The sequence below is a fragment of the Protopterus annectens genome, chromosome 9.part0 (assembly GCF_019279795.1).
Source record: "Protopterus annectens isolate FY-2018-M chromosome 9.part0, PAN1.0, whole genome shotgun sequence".
Taxonomy (NCBI): domain Eukaryota; kingdom Metazoa; phylum Chordata; order Ceratodontiformes; family Protopteridae; genus Protopterus; species Protopterus annectens.
Window position 1 is genome coordinate 713,333,862 of NC_056743.1, and position 15,442 is coordinate 713,349,303.

The window sequence follows — 15,442 nt, forward strand, 5'->3', positions numbered from 1 at the left end:
CACATGCTTTTGGGAGACTATATATTGTTTTGGAAATTTTAGCTGGGCCTGGATGTTTTTCTGTGTAAGAAAAGGCTTCCATCTTGCAGCCCTAGCCCATAGTCCAGACATATGGAGAATACAGGAGATTGTTATCACATGTAGTACACAACCAGTATTTGCCAGAAATTTCTGCAGCTCCTTCAGTGTTGCTGTAGGTCTCTTAGTAGACTCCCTGACCAGTTTCCGTCTTGTCTTTTCATCAATTTTGGAGGGACATCCAGTTATTTGTACTGTCACTATTGTCCCATATTTTCTCTACTTTTTGATGACTGCCTTCACTGTGTTCCATGGTATATCTAATGCTGTGGAAATTTTTTTGTACCCTTCTCCTGACAGATACCTTTCAACAATGACATCCCTTTGATGCTTTGCAAGCTCTCTGTGAACCATGGCTTTTGCTGTAACAGGCAAATGAGTAAATGTCAGGAAAATCCTCCTAGGACAGCTGAACTTTATTTGGGTTTAATCAGAGTCTCTTTAATTGATGGCAGGTATGCACCCAAGAAGACGGAATGCCTTAAACCAAAATGTGCTTCAACAAAGTATTAGTTTAAGGGCGTGCACACTTATGCAACTAGTGTATTGTATGTTTTTTTTATTTTTTTATATTTTTCCCCTAACAGATTTGTTTTTTTTTTTCATTTGAATTTTACAAGTTATAGGTCACATTAAAAGTGGGAAAAGTTTTGAGATGATTAATTGTGGTCTCATTTTTTATATCACAACAACCTGGCACTTTAACAGGGGTGTGTAAACGTTTTATATCCACTGTATTTATTTGTCCAATTATTTTGTTCAATTTATTTTTACTTTCTGACCCCATGCTAATATCAGCAAATCATAGTATTCTTTGATTCCTTGTTACACTCAGAGACGACGGATCTTTTTTTCGATCCAACTGAAAGCAGCTAAAATTTGTCACGGTCTATCCCTGCAGCCTTAACAGGCATGCTGTAAAACTGCATGTCTGCTAGCCTATACGCTAGGACATATCCCTTAACATGCCAAGTGAATATATTGCCTTTGAACTGAAAGGAAATTTGATGTGTTTTCAACTTGCAATGTACATGATTAATATGCATTTCCTCTACAGTAACACTAATGTTTCAACTATCAACTTTTTTAATAAACAAGGTAATATGCACCATAAGTAATATCTGCATCTAATACTGCAGGCAGATTTAAACGGCTTGTCTCCTTCTAGTGTCCTGCTTCATCTCCTATTTTGATCACCTTGTATTTTTTAGCACAGGTCCTTGTTGACAGCAGCAAATTATCTTTATTTATTTATTTACATTTATTGACCGGGAGTGTCCAACTGGACGTAGGCCCATTTTCAGCGGAGGCCCGGGGAGAAAAGCTCCACAGTTAAAATAAACAGACAGTAGTTACATTGGATTACATAGCAATTAACAATTTAACATAGCAATTACTTACAACATATTTACAGATGAAGAACATAGTACATCAGTAGACAACTAGAATCTTTATCTGTAAAGTACATAACAGACATTAACAAATGTTACAATAAGAAGTTCCTGCTGTATAATAAGTACTAGGCTTATGATCATCTGAGCTTGCTATAATCAAGGTAGTTAGTGGAGTGGAAAGAAAGGTAGTGGTTGGATGGGGTGGGTGATATTAGAGTGGGAGTTGCAAGGGCATAGCCAGCATGTTTTTAGTTGCGCTTTTAGTAAAGTTTTGAAGTGGGTGCATGATGGTATGGAGGTAATTGTGGGTGGAAGGGAGTTCCATAATTTGGCTATGGTGCAAGAGAATAGTGCTTCACCAGCAGGGTTTTTGGCTTTAGTGATCTGCAAGTGATTTTTGTTGCTGGATCTTAGTGGTCTGGTGGTGAAATAGGGTTGAAGTAGATTCTGGAGGGATGGGACATTTAGTGGATGGTTTACTAGTTTGTGGGCGAGTGAGAGTCGATACCACTGAAGGAGGTGAGGGAGTTCAAGACAGTCCAGTTCATCAAGTGAGAGACAGTGGTGACTACGGTAGGATGCCCCTGTGGCGAATTTGGTGATTTTGTTGTAGCAGGTCTCTAGCTTGTTTAGATTGCATTGCCTTAGGTTGGTATATATTAAAGAGGCATAAAGTAGGGTGGAGATAAGGTGGGAATTTGCTATTGAAATCTTTGCTGCTTTGGTGAGAAGTTGCTTATTTCTGTATAATGCTCCTAGTTTTTTGTGGACTTTTTTTATGGTCATGGATATGTGAATGTCAAATTTGAGTTTATTGTCTATTTCCATTCATAGCAATTTGGTATGCTCAGTTGGGTATATAGTGGTGTTGTCTTTTGCTGTGATGTTAAAGCGAGAGTTGTTTTGAGTATGTTTGGTGGGTTGGAAGATGAGTAGTTTAGTTTTGTTTGGGTTGAGTATTAATTGGGCATCGGATAACCAAGTTTCAACAGAGGAAAAGGCTTCCTGTGTGACTTTTTGCAGTTTGGGTAGGAACTGGGCTGAGCAAATGATGGTTGAGTCATCTGCGTATTTTGTGTGTGCACCATGTTTGGTGGCAGAGGCTAGATCATTGGTGTAAACAGAGAAGAGTAGGGGTCCAAGGATGGAACCTTGGGGAACACTTATGGAGACAGGTAGTTGGGGAGATATGTCATTCTGCCATACAATGGATTGTTGGCAGTCAGACAGGTAACTCTGAAACCAGTTGGTGACTGATTGAGAGAAGGATAGGTTATTGAGGACAGAGATAAGTTGTTTGTGTGGACCATGTCAAATGCTTTAGATAGGTCTAGGAAAGTAGCATAGGAGAGATAGCCATTGTTTTTATGCTGAAGGATAGTGTTAGTAAAGGAGGCAGTGTTGGTGCTATGGTTTGGTCAGAAACCATGCTGAGTACTGGAAAGGAGGTTGTTGGTAAGGAGGTAGTCTGAGACCTGAGAGTGTATGCATCTCGCTAGTATTTTGGAGAGTGGAGAGAGAATAGCTCTGGGGCGGTAATTGGTTAGTTCTGATACTTTCCACAGTGTGGTAATGTAACTTTCTGACAGAGATCGGTTAATCAAGATGGATACTGGGTAGGTCAGAGCATCAGCTGTGATTTGTAGGTATTCACCTGGGAGGTTGTCTGCTGCTAATTTGGTGGGTTTAAGTTTAGTTAAGAGTTTTTTTATGTTGGAGGTAGGTATAGGAGAAAAAGAGAAGGCAGTGGGGAGATTACTAGTTGAAGGTGTGGGTTGTAGGGGAGGGGGGTTGTGTTGTTTAGCTAGTGATAGTATGGTTTGGGTGAAGTGTGTGTTGAATGAGGTAGCAATATTTTCTGAGGAGTCAGGGATGTTAGGAGGAGGGGTACTGACTTTACCTGGGTGGAGGATGAAGTTTATGTTGGGTCTTTCGGCTTTTCCCAGTTAGAGGTCGCCACAGTGGAACTCTGGTCCGCTAATGATTGGCAGTAGATTTTTACGTGCCGAGTTGCCATCCCTGATGCACAACCTTCAATGAAGGTACGCCCATTCATGCACGTCTCCACACAGAAGACGCTCTAGCTGAGAATCGAATAGGACAACGTCTTACTGTGAGACGACAACGCTACTGCAGCACCACCACCGCAGTTCCTTGGAGGATGGAGTTTATGGAGGACCAGAATTGTTTGGGGCTGTGTTATGAGGAGGCTAGGGCAGACTGGTAGTATTGGAATTTGTCCTGTTTTATTAGCTTTTTGACTCTAATGCGTAGTTCTAGGAATTTGTGTCTAGTTGAGGGGGTTTTGGTTTTGCGCCAGTGCTCCCAGGCTTTATCCCTGTTTTTAATTTCTGATTTAGTGGTTTTCTGTAGCCATGGGGAAGGTTGTGCTTTAGTTCTGGAAAGTCTTATGGGGGCATGGTAATTAAGGATACTCAGGAAGGTAGTATTAAAAAATTCAACTGCGTCATCTAGACTGAGGTACTTTAGAGGATGCCAGTTACATTCTTTGAGGGATGAGATGAATGTGAGTGGGTTAAAGTTTAGTTTTTTACGTATTTGACGGTTTAGCTTGGTATAGGCATTTTTTGAGTAGGAATGTTGAGGAGTGATCACTGAGGCTATCTGATAAGCAGCCTGTTATATATGACTGGGGGCTCTTACTGACTAGTATCCAATCCAGGGTAGTGTGCTTGCTGGAGTTTTTATTTATCCTGGTTGGTGACTGGACTAGTTGTGTGAAGCCATGAAGGTTTACATGATGGGTTGGATGGTTGCCAGAACAGGATTGCCAGTCAATATTGAAATCACCTAAAATGATAGTTTCTTGGGGGAGATGGTGGGTAGACCTGCTGAGGAGGTTTTCTAGTGGAGGGATGTTTTGGCCAGGTGGGAAGTAGCATCCAATTATGTTGATGGTTTTGTTTTGGTTTATTTTGAGGTTGGTATATATTATTTCTTCATTGCTTATTTGTGGAGCTGATGATTTTAAGATCTGGATGTTTAGATGCTGTTTAAATATTACAGCTACACCGCCTGCTTTCTTGTTTAGCCGGTCTACTCTTAGTATGCCGTAACCTGTAGGGAGTGTTTGCTCACTGGTAATGTCAGGTTTTAGCCAGGTTTCTGTCAGGATGACTATATCTGGGGAGTACAAGTCTATGGTGGCATGGAGTTCATGGACTTTGTTGGATATACTTCTAATATTTAGGCTTAGTAGAAGGAAGTCTATTGGCTGTAATATGGGAGACGTTGAGGTTTTTAGTCTGATTATGAGGATTGGGGTTGGAGATGGTAGGGCCAGGGTTGGGGTGGATGTCTCCACTTAGGGCTAGTTTTGGTATGCATGAGGTTATTAGTTCTCTCAGTTTTTGAATGTGTTTGTTTATAAGGGAAACTTTATGATTGTGCTCTATGGGTAATAGGTATGGTGGGGAGGGTTACTATGTTAAGTTGTATGGATGCTTTATGTTTGAGTAATATAGTTGGTAGAATATGTGGGGGGTGCATAGGGATGGTTCTTGAGATGGTGGGAGAGGAGCTGAGTGAGGGTGAGACATGAGTGGTGGTGTGAGTAGTAGTACAGTGGTAGTGGTTGAGTGGGGGAATGATGGAGCTTTGGTAGGATGTAAGATATGCAAGGAGAGTGCATGCAGTGAACATAAGTAAGGTATGCTTGTACATGTTAGTTGAGGAAGTGTGATAGTATTGGGAAGATGGAGGAGGTAGTGTCGGGTTAGTGCTGTGGTTGGCTATTGGAAAGATGGGAGGGGAATAAAAGCGGGACCACTGGGGGCGGGAGGAAATAGAGGGCAGGGTGGGGAGCGAAGCGGGTAGAGACCCTGTTAGTTGCTCTTATGAGGGGGCTGGAAACAATCAGTTAACAGAGTTAACTGATAAATGAACATATGATAGTGACAAGGGTGGTTGTAGTTTTAAAAATGGTGCCTGCCACAGGTAAGATTTATTAACTTTGGGATTGTCTTAAGGTAATAAACAGGGAAGGGGGAGAACAAGGGTGTGAGCAAGCAGTTCTTTGTACTGCTGCTAATGAGCCAAAGCAAAGACAAGTTTGTGTTTAAGAAACAATCACAACTGACCAAGGACTGCTCTGAAAACTGTAAGTCATTTCTTAAACATTTCTCAGGTGGAAAAACAGGATAAACTTGTATCAGTAGGCTACTGTGGTCTCAGTTTAAATTAGCAAACACACAGTATTGATCAGTTATGGATACTATTTGCCAACAGAAGGGAATACGAGAGAAAGTGGAAGATGAGTGAGTGTGTGTGTGTGTGTGGGGGGGGGGGGGGCTGCTTACAAGCCAAAGCAGAGTGCTCTCCAGGGGAAAATGAATATTGGCTCAAACAGGTAGACACATACTCAAAGTTAACTTTAGCTGTTTGCAGACAGTTCAGACCTGGAATGCGCTTTTCTTATAAGAATGATAAAGGTGGTACCGCAGTTGAATACTTAAGAGTAGTGTTAGGTTCAAAGATAACTTTAGCTGTTTGCAGACAGTTCAGACCCGGACTGCGCTTTTCTTATAACAATGATAAAGGTGGTACCGCAGTTGAATACTTAAGAGTGGTGTTAGGTTGGAGAGACACTGAGCTCCTCATGGGGCCTGTAGCAGAGTGGATTGTAGTTTTAAAAATCTTAAATCTTAATTTACTAAAGACGGTCACCTGTTCTGCTACCACTGTGAAATTAGTAACCTACAGCACAAAACAGAAGACAAAACAGTCTTAAGTTTACAAAGCTTTAGCTATACATAGAAATCTTATTGCAAAATGATACCAGGAAAGCACTGACATGTGGTACGTCTAAGCAATTGTCACATGTCATGCAGCAAGAGACCATGGATTAGCTATCTATCACACGCTACTTTGTCAGATCACAGGAAGATGCTGTGCTAATTATTACTATATCTCTCTCATATGCTATTTTTTAATTATTTTACAGTAACTAATACCTGTATTATGATAATGTGGGATGGGTAAACTAATGTGAGGCTGTGGAATCATTTCTTTTTGAACTATAAAAATGTAACTTTTACAATTTCAAAATATAATTATAAAAAAAAAAAATCTTAATCTCAGCACAAATTGTTTTAGCACTGCTAGAAGGTATAAAATTGTAAAGGAGTTAAAAATAGGACTTACTGCAGAACTATCAGCCCTACATCAGAGTGTTTCATTACAAGAGAGACTTGATGGAAAACCCTGAATGTTTTTTTTTTTTTTGTCCATGCATTAGTTAAAGAACTGTTTTATTTTTCCATGCATCAGTCAAAAGTCCCCATACCTACTTTACTTTGCCTACTAAATATAATAATTGTGATGTTAATGCAGCTTGGAAAAAATGGCTTTAATGGAGGTCAGGTGATGAGCTTCTGGGAAGAAAAGTTCATAGGTGTTTACTAGGCTAACAACCACAAGGGCCTTTTAAGCCTAGCCATGCATCCAAAATCTCTGACAAGTTCTGATACCCTTGATAAGTGTAAGCATGGCCCTGGGAGATGAACTATTTACAGGTTACCGGTTTGCATCAGAGACATAGGTGCCAAGCCAGGGATGAATTTCCTGTTTCCCATCCAATTGTCCTAGATGCACTTGAATGGAGTAGGGAGGAACTCTGCTTCACATGGATGGGGAGCCTGTTCCATAGACTGGGTAGTCTCTGGGATACATACCTATCTCTCCAGCAGGTCCTATTTATATCACAGGATAGGTTTAAGTCTTTAGAATAGGTAATTCTGGTACTGTTTGTTTTGTAGGTATGCAGGAGGTCCATCAGATCAGGGTCTGACATCTCCCCTCAAAAGTCTGTAGAAGACAGAATACAGGGATAGGGCCTTGAGGCGGTCTGCAATGGACATATTACTTATGCCCTGTATTCCTTTAGGTGAGGCACCTCTGTGGATGTTCCAGATGTTAGATATGTCTGGTCAGGTACATACCAAAAGGGGTATTGTACTCAATGATAGGTCTGATGAATGCCGAATACAGTGGAACAATGACTTCCTTGGACTTAGATGCCATACCTTTGTTTATAAGTTGCACAACATACAATGGTTTCCTCACCACTGCAGACACATGATGATCTATGTGCGTCTTCAAGTCCCTGACTACTGGATCAACTCCAAATCTAAGGGGTGTGTTGTCAATATGATAGTTACCAGGGATGGATGACTTCCCAAAGGATATTATTGTGCATTTCTTGGCATTTAGTTTTAGTCCATGACTCTAACCCCAGTTGTTTGTCTGTGTCAGTCCCTCCTAGAGAACATTTGTGTCAGTGTGAGATTCAATGACAGCTCTTAATGTGCAATCATCTACAAATTTAGTCAGCCAGAGATCACGGACATTGACCTTGACTTCTGAGAAGTAAATGCCAAAAAGGAGTGGTCCAAGGACTGATCCTTGAGTGATTCCACTTGTGCCTAGCCTCTTTGTAGAGGTGGACTCCTCAATTCTAACTTCCTGGGTCCTGTCTATGAGCCAGTTGGCTATCCACCAGGTGACATACGGGTTTGTACCTAACCTCTTGAGTTGGTCAAAAATGCCCGAGTGGGGTAATTTAAACAGTTTATGAAGAGCAGTCTTAATGCCTGAGCAGAACACCATGCATTTTGCAAATATTGTTATGCATGCACTGTTTTAACATGAGTAGAATGTACACCAAGCTATTAACTGGGTATACCAGTTAAGCAGAGGAAAATATATCTATATATTTCTAAATATTTGTAGTGGAAGAGCAATTGGTCATATATACAACAAATGGTGGTGAAGTTTTCAGAAGGATGTAATAAAAAATCTAAATTTAAGAATCAGCAGACACTTTACAGTTCAGTTTTATTAAATGGGTTGTGCTTAGTTCTAGCATCCTATCAAAAATCATGTTGCCTTTTAAGTGATAGACCTTCTGAGCCTCCCTTGTCCTCTTTATCAGTGGGTACTAATCCTAATGATCCCCCTTTCCTCAGCCCTAACCCTACACCTTACCTTACTAAAAATCTTCCTGTAACACTGCTGCTATTCAGATGAATTTGAAGGTAGTGTTACATGGGGGGTTTAGAGTTAATATTGGGAGAGGAAGGACTGTTTCCTTCTCAATATTATTTTATTCCATATTTTTTTGTTTTTGTATTGTGTATGATAAAATATTGTTTGCTGGTGTTTTCAATTTGATATAAAATTTACACAACAGAACACATACGTGTATGTGTGTGTGTGTGTGTGTATATATATCTACATATATATATATATATATATATATATATATATATATATATATATATATATATATATGTATATAGGATCTATATATCATATAATTGACATTTAAAAATGTCGAGTCACCTTTACTTGACACGAAAATGTCAAACTCTAAGTTTATCGAACGGCCAAATCACCAATTTCTTTCCAAGGGAAAGAAATTGGAAGGTCAACAAGCACTACATAAAAATAAACGTATTTAATTGGGGGCTTCACCCCCCCCACACCCCCCACCATGGGGGGCTGTGCCCTCCACACCCCAACTAAATATTTTAACTGTGAGACTGCACTACAGTAAGGGAAAGGGCAGGTCTGACAGAACGGCCAACCACTTCTTTCTCTTGGAAAGAAATCGGTGATTTGGCCATTCGACAAACTTAGAGTTCGACATTTTCATGTCGACTAAAGGTGACTCGACATTTTCAAATGTCGATCTTTTAATATAGACCTACTATATATATATATATATATATATATATATATATATATATATACACACACACACACAGATAGATATAGATATCTATATGGGTCTACTTCTAAATCCTGTATTACCAAAAGACTGAATGACTCATGACCAACATCATTTCAAATTCCTGAAACTTTAGAACATTGTGCTCTAGAATATCGAAATGTAATTAAGAACTTAAATGGCAAGTGGTTTAATGGTACGTTTCCCCTTTAAGGGGTTTTAATAAACACATAAAAAAAAATGACAGAATTGACATTCCATGGTTTTCTTCTCTTTGGAGAAGTTTATTGAAGCTTAAAGTGTAAAAAAGAAAAATAAGTTGTAATAATTGAATGGTATGTGTTGATTCAGAATGGAGCTTTAAATTTAAAGAATGTTGTTTTTTTCTAAGAAACATACTGGTAAATGTAGGGCTATAGGTGTTATTGTTTGTTTAGGTAGTAGTTACTAGTTAAAAAAAATTAATTGGTCAAAATAATACAGATCATTTTTTTTGAAGTGGAAAGGTATACTCTGCACTGTGCTGTGTAACATAGTGCTGAAATGTTAAGAGAGAGTTCTTCTTTAGCAATTACTAGATTTTTCTCTTTTCCTCAAGAAAGTGTAATCTCAGAGTTGGTATATTTAATTTGCAGGGGCTGGGGGTGCAGAGGGGTGTAGCTTCCCTGGACAAGTCAAAAATAAAAAAAATAGTACGTTGCGGTTGCATTCTGGCTTTCTGTATTTTGGGACTCAGTGTTAAAAATGTTCAGGAATTATAATCTTCAGCTTTATGGTATCAGTCATGTGTCACTCAGTCTTCTGGTAATACAGGGTTTAGAATTAGACCCATACATACATATATGTGTGTGTGTGTGTGTGTATGTATATATATATATATATATGTATATATATATATATATATATATATATATATATATATATACATACAGAGAGAGAGAGATACAAACAGATAAATACATACATATAAATATAATACTATAAATGTATATTTATGGGAATAATACCTCTGTTAAAGAAGTGAGAAAGGCCTTTAAAGATGAAACTATAAGTCTTACAGTGGGATGTCATAAAACTCTTCTGAAGAGGCACAGAAAAATGACGAAGGTATAAATAAAGGTACTTTGAATTTTTATCTATAACTGATGATCATTATAAGTGATGGTGTACGGGCAGGAAAAGGATATAAAAACTGGTTGCAGTGGTAGGTTTATTACCAATTATACTATGTGTAGAAAAGAAGATGATAAAAAAGATAATTGGGATATATTTTTAAACCAAGGCTTGTTCCAATAAAATGGCAAGTGATACAACCTAGCTTCTCTCACAGACATACTGCAAACTTGAACGATTTATTCAACAGGCATGACCAGATATTATGAACTAAAAAACTTGGATACAAATGGCAGTTCTACAAATATTAACTTCTATGCTGATTCTCAGTCTGAGGATATTATTTACAAATCTGTCTGTGAATATGGATGATTTTGCATAATTAAAAACAAAGTGTTCATATTGTAAATCTGGAAATCCTGGAACAAGAGAGAGATTTAAAATAAGAATCTGGTTATTGCATTAAATACATGTGGATCTGAAAATGATTTTTTTATTTTATTTCTGCATTACAAATATGAATTTCAGGATGGAAGACAACTGGGCTGGGTTGTTACATGCAGAAACAGAATGGAAGCTAAGATGTGATAACACTGAACGTGTTGGTTCAAATTATTCACTTATGTTAAATCGATGTTTTGTTTTTGGGGGGGGCTTCCCTCCATCCATAAAGACCATTCCTAACAGTTGTACAATGGACCTATTTGTGTTCTGGGCAAGAGACTGTGACAAGCCATTCCCTGGGGTGAGGATGGGGTGAACAGAAATGGAAGCCTTTACCTGAATATTAACGGTTTGTAATTTTATTTCTACCCTACACTATTCTATCTGCATATCAGCAGCACACAAGGGATAGGCATGTGATGGACCTGCACTGTATACAGTCACACCTCTTCATGATGAAATGAACTGGACCTGCCCTTACTGTAGGCAGCACCCTTGTATGAGACTTGATATTTACTTTGAATTCAACCATGGAGAGTATAGTATGGGCACATGCTCCTCACTCCTAGTCTCTACGAGAGGCAAGCAAGCTGAGACACTTGACTGCTCTGCTCCATCATAATGAATCCAACATGAGCCTTAATGTTAGCTACATCACTTTGATCACAGTAGAGTCTGGGCTTGCAAACATTAAAGCATAACAAAAGAAAGTGCTAATAAACTGAGTGAGGCAGTTTAAACTGAGCCTTCTCCGATTGATTGGTTGATTCTGATGGGCTTATAATTTATGCAGTATTTTATTATGTTTCTTATCAGATGTATTGTTTAATAAGTAAGCCTTGTACCATGTGTACATTAGAGGTGCCCATTTAAACGTATCAGTATGATTTTTTTCACCTAAAGAAGGACATGCTTACTTTGTCCAAAAGAACAATGGCAAATGTACCTGACTTAGAATAAATTATTTGCTATATTTTGCTTCATGGCTCTATGGCCTTATGACTCTGCTTTTAGATAGTTTTGGTATTCCTTGGTGTTAACCATGTTTTTTAAATGGACTTGCTTTATTTTCTTGTTCAGAATCAAGAATAGAACTATAAGACTTTGTCCTTCTGATTTATATAATTACGGAACTGTCAACTCTCTAATGATTAATGTTGTGAACAGAAGAACTGACTATGGAGAAAGTTCTCAAAACCTACCACCACCTCATCTAGGAGCTCTGATAGTGTGCTAGTCTGCTTGGTTATCAGTACCAAATATAGCCTTTCTGAATCCCTACTTAAATTCTTCAATCTAATCCTTTTCACTTACTACAAAAGGGCAGCCCCACCATGCTAACTATAGACCCATTAGACTTGCTACCCCCATATAGAAAGCTAAAAAACACATCATTTGGCTTTGTTAAAGCTAGATACTGTGTGTGTTTAACCTTGTAATTTCTTTAAAAAAAAAATCACCAAATCAGTGCATAGCTTAGTTATATAGTAACAACAGTATATATATATATATATATATATATATATATATATATATATATAAATTTATATACATATAGACGTCATAAAGGGATTTAACATAATTCAACAAGCAGACATTATTGACACTTGTAATTTGGAATATAAATCCATATGTTGTCTTGTGGATAGCTTACTGTTTTTCTTACAGTGCCCATGTAGGCAGAGTCAGTGGTGTCACTTTTCAAAGCAAAGCAATTTAGTGGTGCACCTAGAGAGGTCTCAGCTCTCTCCTATTTAGTTCACGTTTCTCAGACTTTCAATATAACACTTCTGACCTATGGTTATCTAAATTTGCAGATAACAGTAAACTGGGAACTGTATGCCATCTTCCAAAATTTAGTGCCCCTCCTCCAGATGCTTAGCCCCCACAAGCTCAGTCAGTTCACATTTTAATACACCATCATAGGGATTCACAGAATCGCTCTCTCTGCCCATGCCAATTTCCTAATCAAGGTTGTTCCATTAACAAGATGAAAAGAAATTCTGACTTAGTGACATACTAATGATTAACACCTCATCAGTGGCTCATTTCCATGCCTCCAAATAAAACACTGAGCTGTCAGACCTAATCATGTTAGAGTTACTTCTTAGCAGCCCATGCAGCATGTTAGTAAAGGCATCCTCTTACTTACATAAAGCACATAAGCAAACACACAAACTCCCAGATATCCCCCACTGCCATATTCACTCATAAAACTAAACACTTCATATTCTCCCATAAAGCCATATGCATGCTCCAGAACTCACACACACATTCACAAACATTGTCTAGACTCACGATTCCCTAACTAACCCACCAGTGTGACCACTCAAACAATCACAGACACAAATACACACACACACATACACATATACTGACACCCCTTTCACCCCGATGGCCTTGCCAGACTTGATTGCATAGCAAGCACTCCCATGGGAGTGAATGGGTGACCCTTTGTTACGGTACTCATATCTTACTCCTATGGTAAGATTTTACTTGATGAAACTGATTGGAATCTGCAGACATTTCCAGGGAAAGCACATTGCTAATTAGCTTTATTCACTGACCTTACATACATTTTCATCCATGTGACAGCACTCCATGCAGAAGCTTTGCATGGGGAAAATGTCAGAGCTACAGGGGTGTATAAGTCAGAAAGATTTACTATGATGTGGAACCCTTTCAAAATAAAGCTTCTGTATCCCATTAAGCCTTTATGAACCTTACAGTACATCTTTTTCTAAAAAATAAAATATGTAAGCAAAAGCCAACATAACTATGCAGCTTTTTTATATTTATAGTCTAACCCATCTCTCTGAGCAAAATAAATAGTTTGCTTTTTAAGAAGTATACACTGCACCCTACATAGCATATGCCTGGTTAGAATTATATCACTGCTAGAAACAAATAGGCAGCTAATATTGGATGAATGCTACAGAACAATTTATTTTAAGCTTTAAATTCATTGCCATGTCTCCAAATCAAATATTGCACTTTCAGACCTGACTATGCTATCGTTTAAAGCTGTACCAAAAGACAAGTGTGTTGTTATACTAGGTGAGGGTAAGTAATTTGCCCACTATAACTGACCAATTTCACCTGGATTAGGACTGCTACACTATTTTGTTATGTAACCTGCTACCAGATATTGTTTAGTTAATAGGCTTTATACCATTTGCCTGTAAGCTATGCCTTTTTATGTGTACTTTTACATATTTTCTTTTGAAGGATAAGTTTGATTGGTCTGAAATATCCCTTAGTGATTTCCAACAATTTCTGTGGTGAACATTTTTATTATTTATTATGATTTACGTTTGATAACTGATTTGATGGACTGGTCAAAGCCCATTCACAGGAGAGACTGTGTAACTTAAATTATATTATCATAATAAATAGTCTGGTATGTAGCCACTGATATGATTGTCACAGCCAAAATGGCTGAAATCTGCTTGTTTAAAGATCCTACTAATCACCACACACACATTTGCCAGGTGTGTGCTATACATACAATGGATGTGTGTATTCCACGCTACCTAAACAGAAACACCTGTGGTCCTGTGGCCAACTACTGCCCACTGTGTCCTCATAACACCAGACACTGTCCGTTAGGGTTGCCACCTTTTCAACTGCCCAAAGTGGGACATTTTTTTATCGAATCATGAGATTTTGCAAAGCAAATCATACCCACAGCCATTGCAAAGGACAGAACTTCACTTTTTGCCAAAATAAAAGCTTATCCTTGCAGCATTTGAGTTGTTTATTCTATTTCATATAACATTTAGGTGTTTCAGATAACAAATAACTGTTTTATGTAGCTATTAAAGAAAACTTGGAAAATAATTTTGTCCTAAAATCTCAGGACATTTGCCATTTTTTAGGGTTTTTTTGCAGGACACAACTGCCCAAAGAGGGACTGTTCCTCACAAAGAGGGACAGGTAGTAACCCTACTGTCTAACAGCACACTGTCTTGTGTAAGTGCGGTGTAAAAGGTCGCTGCCAATTTCTACATAACTTCTTACACACCATGTGTCCCCCTCCCCCAAATATCCCTGCTGTGGTGGCTAAACCTTGACTTACAGATACATGCTGATAGTGCTCTGTACACTATATCATACCACAGAAATGGCCCACAGTGATGGTACCATGTTACCACTGATTACATGACACGTCCAACAAATGCACAGAGAGGTGCCACGTATGTTATGTGTATTGTACTTAGTGGGAGCTTCTCTGACTAGTTTTCAGCTGCTGTGACTACAGTGATCTTGATAACTGTCACACATCAAAACTGCTTTTCAAATTAGATTAAATTGTATGTTAAAATTATTTTTCTTAGGGGTGCAGCCTTTGTAAGGGATCCATGGAGAATTTTTTCCTTGCAAATTTGTTTCTTTTTCACAGTTCAAGTATCTTTTTGAACAGTTTATTCAGTCATAAATACATTCAAACTATACGTTTTGATAAAATACAAACATACCTAGTAACTTTGTATACCCCAGATTTTTAGCATTCATTGAATGTATTATTTCCATACCATTATTTACCTATACCGGAGTAATAATTATGATATCTTTATCCATATGTTACTGTTCATAGGTTGGTACTAGGCTATCGGCCCTAGGGCCTATACAAGCCTAGCCATAACAATTCCCTGGATATTCC

At 38.3% G+C, this 15,442-nt stretch overlaps 1 protein-coding gene across 1 annotated transcript in view; it reads right to left on the minus strand.

Annotated features, from left to right (window-relative positions):
• Nucleotides 1-15,442, minus strand: part of LUZP2 (leucine zipper protein 2) — a 4,367,081-nt gene that overhangs the window by 2,078,506 nt on the left and 2,273,133 nt on the right. The gene's annotated exons all lie outside the window — the stretch shown is intronic.